Source organism: Pongo pygmaeus, chromosome 13 (genome assembly GCF_028885625.2).
Source record: "Pongo pygmaeus isolate AG05252 chromosome 13, NHGRI_mPonPyg2-v2.0_pri, whole genome shotgun sequence".
Taxonomy (NCBI): domain Eukaryota; kingdom Metazoa; phylum Chordata; class Mammalia; order Primates; family Hominidae; genus Pongo; species Pongo pygmaeus.
The window spans coordinates 45,235,843-45,257,364 of record NC_072386.2 but is presented as its reverse complement, the minus strand read 5'-3'; the positions used below and the strand labels follow the sequence as shown (position 1 = coordinate 45,257,364).

The 21,522-nt window shown below is 35.8% G+C and overlaps 1 non-coding gene across 1 annotated transcript; it reads right to left on the bottom strand.

Annotated features, from left to right (window-relative positions):
* Nucleotides 1-827: 827 nt before the first annotated feature.
* On the bottom strand, nucleotides 828-1,012 carry LOC129044830 (U2 spliceosomal RNA). Its single transcript, XR_008504816.1, has one exon. It is a non-coding gene; the product is annotated as a U2 spliceosomal RNA (small nuclear RNA).
* Nucleotides 1,013-21,522: the final 20,510 nt, after the last annotated feature.

Below are 21,522 nucleotides of genomic sequence, written 5' to 3'. Positions count from 1 at the left end.
TATTTTGTTGGCTATACTGAATTTTTTGCCTCTTCACATAAAATTTAGAGTCACTTTATCAATATCCACAAAATAATTTTCTGGGATTTTTATTGGCATTCTATTAAATCTATAGATAAAGTTGGAAAAAACTGACATTTTGACAATATTTTTTCTTTAGTCTGTTGATGTGAGATTTGTCTACATTGTTCTTTCATTTACATTTACTGCCTTCACAATGCATGCAGCTTAGAAATTAAGTAACAGAAGAGCAAAACATTAAGTTATTGAACTTTGGTTTGTATTATTAGCAGTGAAAATGTGTAATACATAGTACATGGAAGACAAAAACTATATAGGACAATAGTATTGTTTTGTTGTTGTATAGATGTGCATGTATGTGTTATTGCAAAGGGTCAGCCTAGAATTCTATATTTAACAGAAACAAAGGTATCTATAGCATCTAACCTCTATTATTTTCTTCTTTACTCAATCTCTTTCTGGTTGGAAGAAAAAAAAGGCAGCGTTTTGTTCCCAGAAGATAATAGTATGCCTGTTTACAAATGAAGGTGTTTTTACTACTGGGTCAGAAACTATCAGATATTCACCGATGCCTGTTTCCTCTTTTCTCTGGGCGTGTAGCATTTCCTACATTCCCTGTAGATAGAGAATCTGAGTTACAATTGTAGTGATATCATGTAAGTGGTAGTGATTATTTTTTTCTTTTTGCTTCTTTGCCTAGACTTTTTCTTTCTTCTTCTTTTCTTCTTTCTTTCTTTCTTCCTTTCTTTCTCTCTCTCCTTTTTTTCTTTCTTTCTTTTCTTTTGTTCTCTCTCTCTCTCTCTCTCTCTCTGTCTCTTCCTGCAGTACTTCAATGCCAGGTTAATGTATGGAGTAGACAAAACAAACTTATGTTCTATCTGCTATTTCCAACAATCCATTTAATATTGTCCTCGGAAAGGGAACATATAAGATATTTAGCTGATAAGAACAGATAGTATACTTGATCTTAGCCAAAAGGCTGAGAAGTGATTTCTTCCTTTTGCTAGATGCAATCTCTGATGACAAGGTTCTAAGAGGTAGTGGACCCTCAGAGGTAAATAGCCAAAGTCTTTGATTTAGTACTTATAGGAAAGGGAGAGACTGTCACCCAATCTGAACTGTAAATTAGGACCATTACATGAGAAAATTATACAATTATATTTTATTAATTCGCTAAAATTTTGAAGTTTTTTAGATAATTAAGTCAAGACTCCTAGACAATACAACCACAATATGCTTAGCTACACAGAGTTTTGAACAATCATAGCTATACATATATCTAATCAAGATTGTAATATTAAGTATGATCTTTAAACAAGTGTGACAGAGATGTCACCTATATTATAATTAGTATGTCTGACCAGATATAGCTAATAAAACATGTGCTGACATGACTATATCATCAGCCGTCAGCAACTATAATACATAGAAGACAATAAATGATAACCCAGATGTTGATGATATAAGCACAATTCAGAGAAAAACACTTTATAAGCCATTTATCATAAACCATTTAATGCATGTTTATGTGTATTAAGGCTCTAACTTAATTATTTTTTAAAATATTTGTAAGTTAAACATAGCATTTACTTATTCCTTGGTTTAGGAAAAAAATAGTTTGTAGTAAAGTTATGCTGGCAGATACTCATATAGAGACATAGAGACCTAAATAATTTGGACCAACCTCCCTGCTAAGAACAGCTAGAAAGACAGGAAATATTTTTGTTTTTTTGTTTTGTTTTGTTTTTTAAACTCATTAGATGGAAACAGGAAACTAATAAGGCAGTGAAGGAGCATAGAAATAAAAAAAAGGAGCAGTACTGGTATTTTTAGCTATTTTTCCCCTAGAAGCATCTAGTAATTCCAGAAAAGGAAGCTGATATATAAAAAAGTTAAACAGATGCTTTGACAGCCTAGAGGAAATAGGGAACAAAAAAAAAGTGGAGTCCAGAAAAATGGCAAGTAGAAGAAGCTTTTAAACCCCCTATACTTTATCTTAAGACCATAAAATGATAATTTATACTGGTGAGAATGAATCAGAAATATTCTGATTTTTAACTGGCATGTTAAAAAACAGCAGCCCTGCTTTAAATAATCTAAACTTTTCTGAACAGATTAAGTTTATCTTGGGTTGCTATTGCCCTTGACATACAATAAAAGTAAACAAACACCCTCTTTACAGGGATGTAAATTAATTCTACTCCTTAAAATATCTCTACAATTCTTATATATGCTATTCACTATTACTTTACCCCTTACTTGGAAGGAAACAAAACTTATTATTATTACAAAGCAAAACACAATAAAAAATAAAAATAGACCTGGAAGAGGTCCAGAAAATGTAATTATGTAGATAATGCTTAACATGTTCAAAAAGATAGAAGATAAGATAGACAAATTTGGCAGAGAACTGAAAAGTATATAAATCAATAAAATAAATGTGTTTAACAAAAGAATACCCTAAGCTGAAGAGAGAATAATGAGCTGAAAGATAGGCTTGAAGAAAATATCCAGAATGAATATAAGAAGTAAAAACTGAATAACAATTAAGGGAGAGAGGATAATACATAGTTACAGTTACGTGGTCTAATCTGGGTAACTGGAGACTGAAAAACAGGAGAGAGAAAATAAGGCTGAATAGTTGAAGAAACAATGCCTGAGGATTATTCAAACAGATGAAAGATAGCCAGCTAAAGCCTTAGAATCCAAATAAGAATGAGGGGAAAACAAACTAGTGTAGATTTATCATAATTCAGCTACCAAATAAAGGCATATACAAGGCAGCCGAGAATTGAAAAATAAGGATATCAGAGAGAATAAGAATAGAGTAAGTGAGCTCAAGCTTCTCTGAAGATTTTTTCTTAAATTTATACCTAATTTTCAGTAGGCTGAGCAACTAAATAGAATTCTTGAACCAGAGTCTTTGGAAGATTCATGTGAATCAGAAAGTAAAGTCAAAGTTTAGCTATACTAAGACAGTCACAACTTGAGGGAACAAGACTATGTAGAAAAAAGAACTTCAGAGAAATTAGGTCAAAATCTGGTCTGTGTCATCCCACTAAAGTATTTTTTTTTCTTAGACTGTGCATGAGGCTAAGAAGCAATGAAACTAAGAACATTCAACAATCCCTCTGTGCTAGGAACACAAAGATTAGAGTTAAAAGACCACGAGGTCATTATTCAAGATCTCATATGGGACACATTTTAAGAGTAAGGGCAAACCACAAATAATAAACCTTAATAAAATTAAATGCAGCCCCTAATTATTACTATCTCTACTTCAAATAATGTAATCAGACTATATATAACCTTTCATTGTAGGAAGATGAAATCAATGAAACCCGTTAGAACAACACTTTTCAATGAAACTATGTATTATGGTAGAAGTTGTACTGTCAAAAAGTGTAGCCACTAGCCATACAGATTATGAAGTTTTCAGGTACAAGTAACTTGATTTATTATGGAAGTTATCCAGAGAGACAGAGAAGAGCAGGGAAGAAATAGGTTAAGAAAGAGAAAGGGGCCAAGCAAGGGTGTCATTTCAACTAAAATTCCCGTGTCAGCCTGATGCCACAGGAAACTTTGACACATAAATTGCACCAAGGAATTTGTCCTGCCTCAAAGAAGACCCTACAATATTCTATTTATTTTATTTTTATTTTTATTTTTTTATTATTATTTTTTATTATTATACTTTAAGTTTTAGGGTACATGTGCACAACGTGCAGGTTAGTTACGTATGTATACATGTGCCATGTTGATGTGCTGCACCCAGTAACTCATCATTTAACATAGGTATATCTCCAAATGCTATCCCTCCCCCTCCCCCCACCCCACAACAGTCCCCGGTGTGTGATGTTCCACTTCCTGTGTCCCTGTGTTCTCATTGTTCAATTCCCATCTATGAGTGAGAACATGCGGTGTTTCATTTTTTGTCCTTGCAATAGTTTGCTGAGAATGATGGTTTCCAGCTTCATCCATGTCCCTACAAAGGACATGAACTCATCATTTTTTATGGCTGCATAGTATTCCATGGTGTATATGTGCCACATTTTCTTAATCCAGTCTATCATTGTTGGACACTTGGGTTGGTTCCAAGTCTTTGCTATTGTGAATAGTGCCACAATAAACATATGTGTGCATGTGTCTTTATAGCAGCATGATTTATAATCCTTTGGGTATATACCCAGTAATGGGATGGCTGGGTCAAATGGTATTTCTAGTTCTAGATCCCTGAGGAATCGCCACACCGACTTCCACAATGGTTGAACTAGTTTACAGTCCCACCAACAGTGTAAAAGTGTTCCTATTTCTCCACATCCTCTCCAGCACCTGTTGTTTCCTGACTGTTTAATGATCACCATTCTAACTGGTGTGAGATGGTATCTCATTGTGGTTTTGATTTGCATTTCTCTGATGGCCAGTGATGATGAGCATTTTTTCATGTGTTTTTTGGCTGCATATATGTCTTCTTTTGAGAAGTGTCTGTTCATATCCTTTGCCCACTTTTTGATAGGGCTGTTTGTTTTTTTCTTGTAAATTTGTTTGAGTTCATTGTAGATTCTGGATATTAGCCCTTTGTCAGATGAGTAGATTGCAAAAATTTTCTCCCATTCTGTAGGTTGCCTATTCACTCTGATGGTAGTTTCTTTTGCTGTGCAGAAGCTCTTTAGTTTAATTAGATCCCATTTGTCAATTTTGGCTTTTGTTGCCATTGCTTTTGGTGTTTTAGACATGAAGTCCTTGCCCATGCCTATGTCCTGAATGGTATTGCCTAGGTTTTCTTCTAGGGTTTTTATGGTTTTAGGTCTAACATTTAAGTCTTTAATCCATCTTGAATTAATTTTTGTATAAGGTGTAAGGAAAGGATCCAGTTTCAGCTTTCTACATATAGCTAGCCAGTTTTCCCAGCACCATTTATTAAATAGGGAATCCTTTCCCCATTGCTTGTTTTTCTCAGGTTTGTCAAGGATCAGATGGTTGTAGATATGCGGCATTATTTCTGAGGGATCTGTTCTGTTCCATTGGTCTATATCTCCATTTTGGTACCAATACCATGCTGTTTTGGTACCAATACCATGCTGTTTTGGTACCAATACCATGCTGTTTTGGTTACTGTAGCCTTGTAGTGTAGTTTGAAGTCAGGTAGCTTGATGCCTCCAGCTTTGTTCTTTTGGCTTAGGATTGACTTGGCGATGCGGGCTCTTTTTTGGTTCCATATGAACTTTAAAGTAGTTTTTTCCAATTCTGTGAAGAAAGTCATTGGTAGCTTGATGGGGATGGCATTGAATCTATAAATGACCTTGGGCAGTATGGCCATTTTCACGATATTGATTCTTCCTACCCATGAGCATGGAATGTTCTTCCATTTGTTTATATCCTCTTTTATTTCATTGAGCAGTGATTTGTAGTTCTCCTTGAAGAGGTCCTTCACGTCCCTTGTAAGTTGGATTCCAAGGTATTTTATTCTCTTTGAAGCAATTGTGAATGGGAGTTCACTCATGATTTGGCTCTCTGTTTGTGTGTTATTGGTATATAAGAATGCTTGTGATGTTTGCACATTGATTTTGTATCCTGAGACTTTACTGAAGTTGCCTATCAGCTTAAGGAGAGTTTGGGCTGAGACGATGGGGTTTTGTAGATATACAATCATGTCATCTGCAAACAGGGACAATTTGACTTCCTCTATTCCTAACTGAATACCTGACATCACATTATTTTTGTCCTTTCTGTCTTACTTAGGATTTTTCGTTTATATATGAGCCACTCTATGTATTTCAGGGAAGAATTTGAATCTTACACTATAGTTATAATAGAAGAGCTGGGAGACAAAAGAATAGGGAGGGTGTATCTGTTTTTTAGAAAATTGGAAAGTGCAAGAGTTTCATGGGAGGCATCACAGGTGACAGCAGCTTCTGAAAAACAGAGTGTGTCGTTCTCAGAGAGATGTCTAAACAGTCCTGGCAAAACTCCACGTCTGTCATATACAAATGCCACACGCCTATTCTAAGCTTTTGCCAAAGAATAGTACTTTTGCTCATTTTGCTTTCCATCTCATCCAAGTTCTTCTCATTAGCTAACCCTAACTAAATCTCTGCTGGAAGACAAGGAGGGAAAAGTAATTTCTAGTCTTTCAACCATTTAACACAGAGGGAATTTTAGAAGTTGGAATAAAACTTCATATCAAATAAAGTTTCTGGACACATTTTCCAATTATATTGTTTACTTTTTTTGCTGTCTGCCTGATGGATTTCTCTTCATCTTCTGAACCCTAACTGTGGGTTTGAAAATAAATAATACAGTGTTATTTTTTGTAGCATCTCCTAATAAATGTAAACCTTGGTTAAGGAGGACTCTGAAAGGAAAGGGATGCTGTGGAAATGTAGTATAGTTTAGAAATACCAATTTTGAAAAAAAAAATTCCCAGCTCTTCAGGAATTAGTCATTTCACATAGAACAAGTTTTTAAATCTCTTTAGCATGCTGCCATGCACAGAGATATTTCTTAATAAATGTTATGGTTATGTCTATTATCCTCTTCATCAATATCCAAGTTTAACTTCTCTGAAAAAGAGACCCTTGATTCAATATACAGATTTGAGTCATTGAGTTCAAATAGCTCAATTTAATAGCACATGGATTCTTTCTTAAGTCAGAACTTTGTAAAGGTAACAGAGAGATTTCTTGAGAATAACTGAACCCATACTCTCTCTTAAAAGAGCTATAAATATTTTATTTTACCTGCTCTTGGCCTTTAGATAAAAGAAAGTACTATCTCTATCTACACTGATACACTTTTCCTTACTCTTCTAGAAATAAGTCAGTAAAAATTTATTTTTCTTCAGTCCCAAAAAGAGTGCCTGTTATGGCTCATCAAGTAAAGGGTATTTCACAAAGAAGGGATGGTTTTAATCTCCCCTGTTGTTCCAAATAATCTAAATTCCAGATGGCATAATTTGCTTCCATGAAGCTAGATTTTTAATTGAAACTGGAAATCTTCCATATCCTTCTCCACCAAAATGTTTCATTTCTACAAAGCATAAGAGGTGACTTGGAATTTTCTTGACCCAGTCTTATTTGCAATCCATTGTAAAATTTAAAAAAAATCAGTTAAGAGCTCAGTGAAAAAGATAAACACACATCTTCCTTGGTTTCTTTTCAGCTTTGGTTAAAGGACTTGTCCTCACGATCCATTTTATCTCATGGAATCTTACCCCAAGCTTTGGGGCCAACATTTATTAATACAAAATGTACTTTTAGAATGTATGGTTCTATTTTATATATTCCTCTCAGACCCTGAAAGAAAAAGGCACATTCGGAGCTATTCAAGTATTTCTGATGTCCTTTGGCCAAGTAACTTTGGTATTGGTTTCCTAGGGCTGCTCTAAGAACCGTAACCGAGTGATTTAAAATAATATAAATTTATTCTCTCACAGTTTTGGATGCTGAAAGTTCAACATCATGATCCAACAGGGTTGCTTGCTTCTGAAGGCTGTGAGGGAGAATCTATTTCATTTTCCCTTTCTAGCTCCTGGTGGTTTGCTGGCAATTTTTGATGTTCCTTGGTTTGAAGATGCCTCTCTTCAATCTCTTCCTTCATAATCCCATGACATTGCACCTGTAATTGTTTGTCTCAGTGCTCAAGTTTCCCATTTTGTAAAAACAGAGTCATAATGGATTAGGACACACCTTAATGACATCACGTTAATTTGATCATCTGCAACGACCAAAAGTTTAGGACAGATGTTTTGTTGAATATGATCCTACTACCCATCTTTCAGTTTACTCCTTTTGTCCTTCATATAGTAAAGGTTGGATCTTAAATATCCAGTTTAATTTCAAGATAGAAACAAAATGTCTACAAAGAAATACATAAATTATAATAATAATATATATTTATTTAACTATGTCAAATAAATAAATAGCTTAATTTTAAAAAGAAAGGTACCTCCCCACACTGTAGCTGACAACAAGAGTTCTAGTGGGGTGAGGGGAGGGAGGAGGGATAGCATTAGGAGATATACCTAATGCTAAATGATGAGTTAATGGGTGCAGCACACCAACATGGCACATGTATACATATGTAACAAACCTGCACATTGTGCACATGTACCCTAGAACTTAAAGTATATTAAAAAAAAAAGAGTTCTAGCACCTCCATAGAGGCAATAAATGTGGCAGTGAGCCAGACTCCCATAGGGAACTACAGAAGAAATCCTTGCAGAATCTGAGGCATGGAAAGGGCTGCCTCTTCATTAGAGGAGATTAGAAAATCTCTGTGCACCATTCCTATGCCCGCACACAAAATTGTGTCTTCTTCCTAAGGTGCCAGGTATGAAAAACAATTGACATTTCCCTGGTACAAAAAACCTGACTGCAAATGAACATAGAATTATCACTATAGTAAAATTAAAAGTCAAATGAGGGCATCAATAATGGAGGAACACTATCAGACTCTCCCAAAAAGAAAAGTTAAAAATCAAATGAGGGGATCAGTAATGGAAGAAAACTATCAGACTCTCCCAAAAAGAAAAGTAACTCCTCAAGAACTGGCGATAATAAAATATTTCATATAATCTAAAAAAATTATTAGTAAATATGCCCACAATATTGAGAGGAGGAACTGAAACCATAATAAAACACACTAAGAGATAACTGGGGAGACAAACTGCCCAGGTTTAGTTCCCAATTCCACCATTCGTGTGTTATTAGGAACTTTTTTTACCTGCTGTGTTTCTCAGTTTTCCCCATCTGTGAAGTAGGGATAATTATAGAACCTGTCTCATTAGGTTGTTATCAACAAGCACCAAAGATCTAATATACGGGTAATCATTTATGTTCATAAAAAAATAAACTTAGGAATAAATAACAAGAATAGAGCCAAAAATATTACATACATTTAAAAATGTTTTAAAATGCAAACTATTATATAATCTATAAGTAAAAGTGCAATTATTATAAAAATTAACAAACTTTTTAACTGAGAAATAAGAAAATGAGAATATATATAGATGTGTGTGATACAGCTATATTCATAGCCATATGAAAATGTATCATTTTAGATATTTCTATTAGAAAAGAAAAAGATGAAAAGTAATGAATTAAGATTCTGAAGCTAAAAAATAGAAAAGAAATAACAAAATAAGTCCAAATAAAGTGGAAGGAAGGAAGGAATAGAATTAAAAGCAGAGATATGTGAAAACAAAGAAACAGTAGAAAACATCAAGAAGAACAAAAGCTGCATTTTTAAAAGAAAAATGTATAAATTAGTAATGTTAGACATTAGAAGACACAACTGAAAACAGGTGAATAATGTAACAACTATTTATAAGCAAATAGATAATTTTCTAACAAAATATACAGTTAGAGTATGTTACTTAAAGTACGGTAACTATAGCTCGCAAGAACGTATAGCATATTTAAAAGCAGCAGGAAAAGATTTGGAAAGTTCCCAGGACAAAGAAATAATAAATGTTTAAGGTGACAAATATCCCAATTATCCTGATACAATGTAGGCATGTATCAAAAAATGTACCCCATAAATATGTAAAACTATTATATATTAATTAATTAGCAAAATGAATTTAAAAGGAAATCTGATTCAAATCATTACTGTTTAAGGGTTTAAATGCATAGTCTAAAATTAAAGTAAAAATAACAATTATTAGGCTACATTTAATAAAGTTAATAAACTTCCAGAAGCAAAAAAAATTAATAAAGAAAAAGAAATGAAGAAAGAAAAATTATTTCTTATATAAACTTCCAGATACCATTTAGATTCATTTTATGAAAATAATTTTTACTAGCTAAAAAACAGAACATTGAATGTATGGACAGAAATGTGTGAATGTTTCCCAAGGATAAGAAAACAGAAGAAAACTAAACTCAAAGTCATGTTTAAATAGAAGTAAGAAAATAAATAAATAAATAACTGGAGACAGTATCATTCATAAATTAATAATACATTCTTATCCAATATGGGATTATTCAGGAAGTGCAAAGATCATTTAATATTAGAATGCTCTCTAATGCAATTTATCATGTTAACAGTTAAAGCTATTGCATGTATTTTTTTCATTGAATATGTATTTATTTATTTTAATTTAATTTAATTTAATTTATTTTATTTTATTTTACTTTAAGTTCTGGGATCCAAGTGCAGAACGTGTAGGTTTGTTACACAAGTATATGTGTGTCATGGTGATTTGCTGCACCTATCAACCCATCATCTAGGTGTTAAATCCCACATGCATTAGCTATTTGTCCTAATGCTCTCCCTCATCTTGCCCACCACATCACCTGGCTGGTCCTGGTGTGTATTTTTCCCCTCCCTGTCTTCATGTGTTCTCATTGTTCAACTCCCACTTTGGAGTGAGAACATGCAGTTTTTGGTTTTCTGTTTTTGTGTTAGTTTGCTGAGGGTGATGGCTTCCAGCTTCATCCATGTCCCTGCAAAGGACATAATCTCATTCCTTTTTATGGCTACATAGTATTCCATGGTGTATCTGTACCATATTTTCTTTATCCAGTCTATCATTGATGGGCATTTGGGTTGGTTCCATGTCTTTGCTATTGTAAACAGTGCTGCAATAAGCATACATAGGCATGTGTCTTTATGGTAGCACTATTTATATTTCTTTGGGTATATACCCAGTAATGGGATTGCTGGGTCAAATGGTATTTCTGGTTCTAGATCCTTGAGGAATTCCCACACTGTCTTCCACATTGGTTGAACTAATTTACCTTCCCACTAACAGTGTAAAAGCATTCCTATTGCTCTGCAGCATCGTCAGCATCTATTGCTTCTTGACTTTTTAGTAATCACCATTCTGTCTGGCATGAGATGGTATCTTATTGTGGTTTTTATTTGCATTTCTCTAATGATTAGTAATGAGTTTTTTTTCTTATGTTTGTTGGCCATATAAATGTCTTCTTTTAAGAAGTGTCTGTTCATATCCTTTGCCCACTTTTTGATGGAGTTGTTTTTTTCTTGCAAATTTGTTTAAGTTCCTTATAAATTTTGGATATTAGACCTTTGTCAGCTGGGTAGATTGCAAAAATTTTCTCCCATTCTGTAGGTTGCCTGTTCCCTCTGATGATAGTTTCTTTTGCTGCGCAGAAGGTCTTTAGGTTGAGTTAGATCCCTTTTGTCAATTTTGGCTTTTGTTGCAATTGTTTTTGGTGTTTTTGTCATGAAGTCTTTGCCTGTGCCTATGTCCTGAATGGTATTGCCTAGCTTTTTTTTTTTTTTTCTAGAGTTTTTATGGTTTTGGGTTTTACATTTAAGTCTTTAATCCATCTTGAGTTAATTTTTGTGTAAGGTTTAAGGAAGGGGTCCAGTTTCAGTTTTCTGCATATGGCTAGCCAGTTTTCCCAGCACCATTTATTGAATAGGAGATCGTATCCCCATTGCTTGTTTTTATCAGGTTTATCAAAGACCAGATGGTTGTAGATGTGTGGTGTTATTTCTGAGGTCTTTTTTCTGTTCTATTGGTCTATATATTTGTTTGGTACCAATACCATGCTGTTTTGGTTACTGTAGCCTTGTAGTATAGTTTGAAGTCAGGTAGCATGATGCCTCCAGCTTTGTTCTTTTTGCTTAGGATTGTCTTGGCTATATGGGTTCTTTTTGGTTCTGTATGAAATTTAAAGTAGTTTTTTTCTAATTCTGTGAAGAAAGTCAATGGTAGTTTGATGGGAATAGCACAAATTACTTTTGGCAGTATGGCCATTTTCATGATTTCAATTCTTCCTATCCATAAGAATGGAATGTTTTCCCATTTGTTTGTGTCCTCTCTTATTTCCTTGAGCAGTGGTTTGTAGTTCTCCTTGAAGAGGTCCTTCATATCCCTTTTTAGCTGTATTCCTAGGTATTTTATTCTCTTTGTAGCAATTGTGAATGGGAGTTCATTCATGATTTGGCTCTCTGCTTGTCTATTGTTGGCATACAGGAATGCTTGTGATTTTTTCACATTGATTTTGTATCCTGAGACTTTGCTGAAGTTGCTTATCAGCTTAAGGATTTTTTGGGCTGAGATGATGGGGTTTTCTAAATATAGAATCATGTCATCTGCCAACAAAGACAATTTGACTTCCTCTCTTTCTATGTGAATACCCTTATTTCTTTCTCTAGCCTGATTGCCCTAGCCAGAACATCCAATACTATGTTGAATAGGAGTGGTGAGAAAGAGCATCTTTGTCTTATGCCATTTTTCAAAGGGAATGCTTCCAGCTTTTGCCCATTCAGTATGATATTGGCTGTGGGTTTGTCATAAATAACTCTTATTATTTTGAGACATGTTCCATCAATACCTAGTTTATTGAGAATTTTTAACATGAAGGGATGTTGAATTTTATTGGAGGCCTTTCCTGCATCTATTGAGATAATCATGTGGTTTTTGTCATGTGATGGGTTACGTTTATAGATTTGCATATGTTGAACCAGCCTTGCATCCCAGGGATGAAGCTGATATAATCATGGTGGATAAGCTTTTTGGTATGCTGCTGAATTCAGTTTGCCAGTATTTTACTGAGAACTTTCACATCGATGTTCATTAGGGATATTGGCATGAAGTTTTCATTTTTTGTGGTGTCTCTGCCAGGTTTTGTTATCAGGATGATGCTGACCTCACAAAATGAGTTAGGGAGGAGTCCCTCCTTTTCAACTGTTTGTCATATTTTCAGAAGAAATGGTACCAGATCCTCTTTGTACTTCTCGTAGAATTCGGCTGTGAATCTGTCTTGTCCTGGGCTTTTTTTGTTTGATAGGCTATTAATTACTGCCTCAATTTCAGAAATTGTTATTGATCTATTCAGAGATTTGACTTCTTCCTGGTTTAGTCTTGGGAGGGTGTATATGTCCAGGTATTCATCCAATTCTTCTAGATTTTCTAGTTTATTTTTGTAGAGGTGTTTATAGTATTCTCTGATGGTAGTTTGTATTTCTGTGGGGTCAGCGTTAATATGCCCTTTTTTATTGTGTCTATTTGATTCTTCTCTTTTCTTCTTTATTAGTCTAGCTAGTGGTCTATCTATTTTGTTAACTTTTTTAAAAGACCAGCTCCTGGATTCATTTGATTTTTTTAAGAGATTTTCATGTGTCCACCTCCTTCAGTTCTGCTCTGATCTTAGCTATTTCTTGTCTTCTGCTAGCTTTTGGATTTGTTTGCTCTTGTTTCTCTAGCTCTTTTAATTGTGATGTTAGGGTGTCGATTTGAGGATTTTCTAATTTTCTGATGTGGGCATTTAGTGCTGTAAATTTTCCTGTTATCACTTCTTTAGCTGCGTCCCAGAGATTCTGGTACGTTGTCTCTTTGTTATCGTTGGTTTCAAAAAACTTATTTATTTCTGCCTTAATTTCATTATTTACTCAGTAGTCATTCAGGACCAGGTTGTTCAATTTCCATGTAGGTGTGTGATTTTGACTGAGTTTCTTAATCCTGAGTTCTAATTTGATTGCACGGTGGTCTGAGAGACTGCTTGTTATGACTTCAGTTATTTCGCATTTGCTGAGAAGTGTTTTACTTCCACTTATGTGGTCAATTTTAGAATAAGTGCCATGTGGCACTGGGAAGAATGTATATTCTGTTGATTTGCGGTGGAGAGTTCTGTAGATATCTATTAGGTCCATTTGATTCAGAGCTGAGTTCAAGTCCTGAATATACTTGTTAATTTTCTGTCTCAATCTGTCTAACATTGACAATGGGGTGTTAAAGTCTCCCACTATTATTGTGTTGGAGTCTAAGCCTCTTTGTAGGTCTCTAAGAACTTGTTTTATGAATCTGGGTGCTCCTGTATTGGGTGTATATGTATTTAGAATAGTTAGCACTTCTTGTTGAATTGATTCCTTTACCATTATGTAATGCCCTTCTTTGTCTTTTTTGATCTTTGTTGGTTTAAAGTCTGTTTAGTCAGAGAATAGGATTGCAACCCCTGCTGTTTTTTTTTCTTTCTATTTACTTGGTAGATTTTCCTCCATCTCTTGATTTTGAACCTATGTTTGTCTTTGCATGTGACATGGGTCTCCTGAATACAGCACACCAATGGGTCTTGAATCTTTATCCAATTTGCCTGTCTGTGTCTGTTAATTGGGTTGTTTAGCCCGTTTACATTTAAGATTAATAGTGTTATGTGTGAATTGGATCCTCTCATTATAATGCTATCTGGTTATTTTGCACACTAGTTGATGAAGTTCCTTTGTTGTGTCATTGGTCTTAATATTTTAGTATGTTTTTATAGTGGCTGGTATCAGTTTTTCCTTTCCATATTAGTGCTTCCTTCAGGAGGTCTTGCAAGGAAGGCCTGGTGGTGACAAAATCCCTCAGCATTTGCTTGTCTGGAAAGGATTTTATTTCTCCTTCGCTTATGAAGCTTAGTTTGGCTGGATATGAAATTCTGGGTTGAAAATTATTTTATTTAAGAATGTTGAATATTGTCTCCCACTGTCTTCTGGCTTGTAGGGTTTCTGCTGAGAGGTCTGCTGTTAGTCTGATGGGCTTGTCTTTGTAGGTGACCTGGCCTTTCTTTCTGGCTGCCCTTAACATTTTTTCTTTCATTTTGACTTTGGAGAATCTGATGATTATGTGTCTTGGGGTTGATCTAGTTGTGGGATATCTTAGTGGTGTTCTTTGTATTTCCTGAATTTGCATGTTGGCCTGTCTTGCTAGGTTGGGGAAGTTCTCTTGGATAATATCCTGAAGTGTGTTTTCCAACTTGGTTTCATTCTCCCCATCTCTTTCAGGTACTCCAATCAATCATAGGTTCGGTCTTTTTACATAGTTCCATATTTCTCTGAGGTTTTGTTCATTCCTTTTCATTCTTTTTACTCTAATCTTGTCTGCATGCCTTATTTCAGCAAGATAGTCTTCAAAGTCTGATATCCTCTCTTCTGCTCGGTCGATTTGGCTATTGATACTTGTGTATGCATCACAAAGTTCCTGTGCTATGTTTTTGAGCCCCATCAGGTCATTTTATGTTCCTCTCTAAACTGGTTATTCTAGTTAGCAGCTCCTGTAACCTTTTATCAAGGTTCTTAGCTTCTTTGCATTGGGTTAGAACATGTTCCTTTAGCTCAGCAGAGTTTGTTATTACCCACTTTCTGAAGCCTACTTCTGTCAGTTCATTCACTTCATCCTCCTTCCAGTTCTGTGCCCTTGCTAGAAATGTGTTGTAATCATTTGGAGGAGAAAAGGCACTCTGGCCTTTTGGGTTTTCGCATTTTTTATTGACTTTTTTCTCGTCTTCATGAGTTTGTCTAGTTTCAATCTTTGAAGCTGGTGATGCTTGGATGGAGTTTTTGTAGGGACTTTTTTTCACTGATGCTGTTGTTGTTGCTTTCTGTTTGTTTGTTTGTTTTTCTTTCAATGGTCAGGTCCCTCTTCTTTAGGGCTGCTGTGGTTTGCTAGGGGTTCAGGCCCTATTCATCTGGTTCACTCCCGTGCCTGGAGATGTCACTCAAGGAGGCTGGAGAATAGCAAAAATGGGTGCCTGCTCTTTCCTTTAGGATCTCTGACCTTGAGGGACATCAACCTGATGCCAGTAGGAATGTTCCTGTATAGGTTGTCTGACAACCCCTATTGGAGAGTCTCCCCCAGTTGGGTGGCACAGGGAGCAGGACTCATCTAACGAAACAGTTTGACTGTCCCTTGGTGGAAGGGTGTGCTTCACTTTAGGGAAACCCATTTGTCTGGGCTCCTCAGATTCCTCAGAACTAACAGGAGGAAAGACTAAGTCTGCTGGTCTGTGGAGACTGTGGCCGCCCCTCCCCCTAGGGACTCAGGCCCTGGGAGATCAGAGAATTGTCCCTGAGCCTTTGGCTGGAGTTATTGGAGTTCTTGCAGGGAGGACCTGGCCAGTGAAGAGGGATGAGTCAGGGTCAGGCCCGAAGAGGCACTCTAGCTACAGTCTGTCACAACCAGTGTGTTGGGCTGAGGGGGATACGTCTTGGGACCAAGCCATCCAGCCTCCTTGGTTCCAGCAGGTGAAAAGCTCAGTCTGGAGCTATAGAGATGGCTGCTGCCCTTCCCCTGCCCTGGCAGCTTAGTGTGTTAGGCAGCTATCAGTCCCAGTGTTGGCTGCTGCCTCTCCCTCAAGGAGCACAAATGGTTTAGACAGCAGGTAGCCACAGCTGTGGTACTGGCCGCCCCTCCCTACAGGAGCTCAGCAGGCTTAAGCAGATTGTAGCTGAGCGGTTGTTGAGAATCTGCATCACTCCATAGCTGGGATCCTAGGCCCCAGTGGCATGGGCTCACAAGTAAAACCTAACTCGTGGGTTTCACGGTTCCATAGAAAAAGCACGGTTTCCCAGGCGGGGTGGCATGCTCACTCACCGCCTCCCTTGGCTGTGGGGCAGGAACTCTCCTGCCCCACGTAGCTCTCCAGTGGGCTGCTGCACCACACTGCTCTTCCTTCCTCTCCATGGATCATGCCAGTTGCCTAGTCAGTTCCAATGACAGAACCTGGATACCTCGGTAGCCGGTGCGGGATTTGCACTCTGTTATGGTTCTTTTCGATGTGAGCCTCTGATTGCTGCTGCTTTTAGTTGGCCATCTTCGTAAATTTGTATTTGAATACAAAAACCATAATTGATATAATTAAAGATAAACTCATTATAAAACATAAACAGTCAGCAACGTAGTTATAGAAAGAAATTACCAAAACCAAATAAAAAAAATCTAGTAAAAATCTAAAACACACAATACCTAAAAGTGAAATATTAAAATACACTTTTTAAAATCCATAACATTATATGATTATATGATACCAAAGTTCATAATCAGTATTTACTTGAGATCCTACTGATTAGAATAAAACAATAAAGTACATACAAGTACAATATAAAGAAAAATATTTGTAGACAATGTGCTTGTCAATATTAAAAAACATTAAAATGTATAAAGACAATATTCAAAATAATAAAAAATTTCAAGAAAATTGTTGGATACAATATCAATATGAAAATATCAAGAGCATGCCTACAAGCCATTTGGGATACATCAGTCGAAATAAAAGACAAAAGTATAGTTTGGGGGGACATTACATTCAGAAAACACAATTAGAAATGCCCAATAGCAAAGCACATAATGTATTGAATTATTTCAATTATTTGATAACCTCCAGCCATTTTTTGCCTTTTTAAATATATAATCCTCACATAATTCACCATAAAACTCAAGTGAACACTTCAGTGACTTTTAGTATATTCACAAGGTTGTGCAGCCATCACCACTATTTAATTCCAGAACATTTTTCTAGAGAAAAATGAGATTCCCATAAAGGCCCCATCTCCATAGCAGTAAGACGTTATTACCTTCATTTCTCAATACTTGGTAATCATTAATCTATTTTCTGTCTCTAAAATTGGTATATTCTGGACATTTGACTTAAATGGAATTATATAATACGTGACTGTTCACGTGTGGATTCTTTCACTGAACATAATGTGTTGGCAAGGATGGAGAATAATTTGAACCTTGTACTTTGCCAGTGGAAATGTAAAATAGTACAGTCATTGGTGAAACAGTTTGAAAGTTTCTCAAAAAGTTATACACGAGTTGCCATGTGACCTAGCACCTCTGCCTTTTATGATCAATCTTCAAATAACCAACCTGGCCAATATTAGCCATCCACTCCCTCCCTCACTGGCAGTTATTCTATAGATTGAAAGAAGGCACGGTGATGTGCTTCAATACCAAGACTCTGAAATCAGGAGTATCTACAATTGAGTTCTCGTTCACCACCTTACTTGGTATTGACTTTTGTAATGTCAATAACATTGCCATCTTTATTTATTCATTCACCAAATACTTTTGAACTTCAACTATATGCTTTACAGTATCAGAAGTGACAGAGATACAGTGATAAAGAGGGAAAGCAGTATTTTTCATTCTGTTGGAGAAAGCATAAAATCTTTATTTTAATGTTACTATGTTTATTTATGTTAAACATATTAACATGCTAAATATGTTTATTATATAAATATAATGAAATCAGATATTGATAAAGTTCATTAAAAATAGAAACAAAGCAATAGAGACAATGTGATATATGTGAGTTTGTGCAATATTACAGTGTAGTTATAGGCAATAGCTGTGTTAAAGTGACACTCCTGCAGAGATGTGAATAAAGTGACACAGAGGGTCAAGCAGATATCTGCAGGCACAGCTTTAGAGCATTAGCGACCACAGTAAAGAAAAAGTGCAAATACCCTAACAGTATTAGTTCCAGTGGTCCAGAAGCAGCATGGAGACCAGCATGGCATGAGCCGAATGACTGAGTTGTGGAATAAAAGAAAGTGAGGTCACAAAGGAGAATCCACCAAAGCAGTGGCCTATGATGCAGGAAAAAGAATATGAATTTTGGGTTCCTTAAAGCAAGTTAAGAAAGCAGTTTAAAATGGAGGAGTTGACCGACTGTCCCATTTTACCCAAAACTTTCCTGGTTTCACTACTGGCACCCTGTGTCCAGAAAAACCATCAGTCCCAGGTCAGCCAGGACATCTGGTCACTCACTGATGAAGTCTTACAATTGCATTAGAATTGGCAACATGGCAACATTTCCTGGCCTCGATAAGAACATACGTAAAGTGGTAAATAATGGCTGATATTTTGTGCATTCAAGAAAAAATAGGAGTAACTGCCAGAGTTCAAGGTTCATGAAAAGTATGTACACAAGCCTTTTGGACACTATCTATAAAAGAAAACTAAAAGTGGAAAAGTAGATCAGTGGTTTGGGGGTTGTTTATTTGTTTTATGTTTTTGTTTAAAAAAGAAATAGATTCCCTACCCCACTCTCTCCATCCAGTGGCTTTCTTGATTCAGCAGGTATGGCATGGGATATATATGTATCCATATATATATATATATTTCTCACTTTTTACATTCCCTCCAAGGAATTGTTGCTATTAGGGAGTTTTGGAAATTCCATTAATATTGGATAATCTTGGGAAAGTTCCCTTTTTCTCTTCTTTCTAATAATTTGGCTCCTACATTTTCTTCAAGACCTATTTAAAATTCTACATTTTACATAACACAGATTCTGGCATACTTTCTAATTCTTTTGTTTTCATGCTGCCTTTAATTGATATCACTGTACATCACGTTCCTGGGTGCTTGGTATATTTTAAAGTTCCCTTGGTGATCAACACGTTTCTATTTCTTCCTTCTTCGTGCTCAGTATATGATTATGTATATATTGTGTATTTGCTAAATGCTTCCTAGCTTGATTCAATTTGGGGATGCAATTCTAGTACATCCGCAGTAGTTTGCCATGAGGTTTTGGAGACCCAAGAAGGTCTCAGTTTTAGTTGTAATTTATGAAGATACATTGTGCTCTTGGTCACTTAATAAATTTATAACATAAAATCATCTAAAAGGTATGTGCAAATTCTCTCTACTCACTTCACTGACCAGGTACAGCATAAGAGTTCACTGCACTGCTCTAACTGAGAGATGCCTCGCTGCCAATACCCAATTCATTATTATTTATCTCAAAGTAATAGGAATACATTCTTCTCGCATTTCTGCAGTGATGTCCAAATAGTCAAACCACAATTGCAATGCTCTCTTCTTCTCCAAGAGGTGTAATTTAAATTCCAAGATACTCAGAATGAGAAATTAGAATGCCTTTTGCTCCATTTATAAAACCTGACAGCTTAATTCCAAAGATGCTGGACATTTAATTAATGAGAAGTGAATCAACTCTTTAACATTAAAAAGAAAATCTATAATTTGGCCTCTTCTAGCAAGCAGAGTGAAATGTCAAATTATTTTAGGTCTTCAGACAGGATTTTTTTATAACTTTTATGATGTGTTTCATAATATTGTCAAAATTCTGCTCTATTAAGCCAGCATGCAACTGATCTAATACAAATTGCCTATGACACTAAATTGTATTGATGCCTTACTATAGAGATAAACTTGACTGTGGAAAGTGAGCCATGCCCTATCAGCAGCAAAAGAAAGATATCTTGGAAATAGCATGACCAAGCTACTTACCACTCCTGGAATTGCTCTCCTGTAGCAGTAGCTCTGAGGTGGACCTGCTTAACCCTGAGTAACCAGGAGTAGAAGGATCTAAATTGGAACTGACAGTCTGGTTTTGTATGGTAATACTCTATTTGCTCCAGCTTCTGTTTTTACTCAGCCTTCAAGTATATACAGTATGTTCATTAAAGGCACTCTAAGCTGCAAATTCTGTAGGATAAAATGTCTAGCCAGGACAGCAAATGAAAATGTTGACAGATGTAATTTCCACAAGTTGGCACACTTGCAGTACTTTTCAAAATATGATTAAGAGCTACAAATAATTTGAAAATAGTTTACATGATAATACTGTGTACACGCATCTGCAATTATAGAAGATTCCTGTAGATATTAGAGAGCCTTTAGTTTGTAAATCATGATGGCTTTTTCTCCTATTATATATTTATAGATTCTAGGAAAACAAAAGTGTAGGAATACTGCTTATGAGAATGTTTTATCCCTCTTAGTGGGCAAATGAAATACAAACACTTACCCAAGGTAAGATGATGTCGAAAATAACTTCAAATAAATAAATAAATAAAACAGTAAAATGTAGAAGAATTAGGCACATTGTATAATGCTTAAGAAGGCGATATAAAATGGGATTGAAATGATAGAAAATTATATTTTAACTTAAGGAAAGCATAATGCTTATTTGGAATTTGTTCAACATTTAGTTGGTTGTAGGAAGACATAGTGAATTTTTCATCTCTGGGGGTATTTAAGAAAAATATGGCATATTGGATTAAAAGCAATGATGTTCAAACTTGTTTTGAATATCCACATATTATGGAAATTAACATTGATTTTTAATAAACACATATAGGCTTCCTAAAATAGTATTTTTATGATGTATTCTGATAGTCCCTATACTACTTTATATTAAAATACTAGTTGTCAGCCAGACGCGGCGGCTCACGCCTATAATCCCATCACTTTGGGAGGCCGAGGCAGGCGGATCACGAGGTCAGGAGATCGAGACCATCCTGGCTACCACAGTGAAATCCCGTCTCTACTAAAAATACAAAAAAAAAATTAGCTGGGCGGGGTGGTGGGCACCTGTAGTCCCAGCTACTTGGGAGGCTGAGGCGAGAGAGTGTCGTGAACCTGGGAGGCAGAGCTTGCAGTGAGCCAAGATTACACCACAGCACTCCGGCCTGGGTGAAAGAGCGAGACTCCGTCTCAAAAAAAAAAAAAAAAAGAAAATGATAATAATGATTGATTGACCATCATTATAGGATATGAAGGAACAGTCATTATTTTGAAAACTGGAAAGAAGGGTAAGAATCAAAAATTTATTTTGCCTTTCCTATATATAAAAAGTGTATCTTGGTAACTAAGTAAATGAGAAAGGAAATCTTTCTCTCTCTCTCTCTTTCTCCCTCTCTCTCTCAGTCTCTCTCATCTAAGAGACAGGGTCTCACTATGTTACCAGTCTGGCCTCAAATTCCTGACCAAGGGATCTTTCCACCACAGCTTCC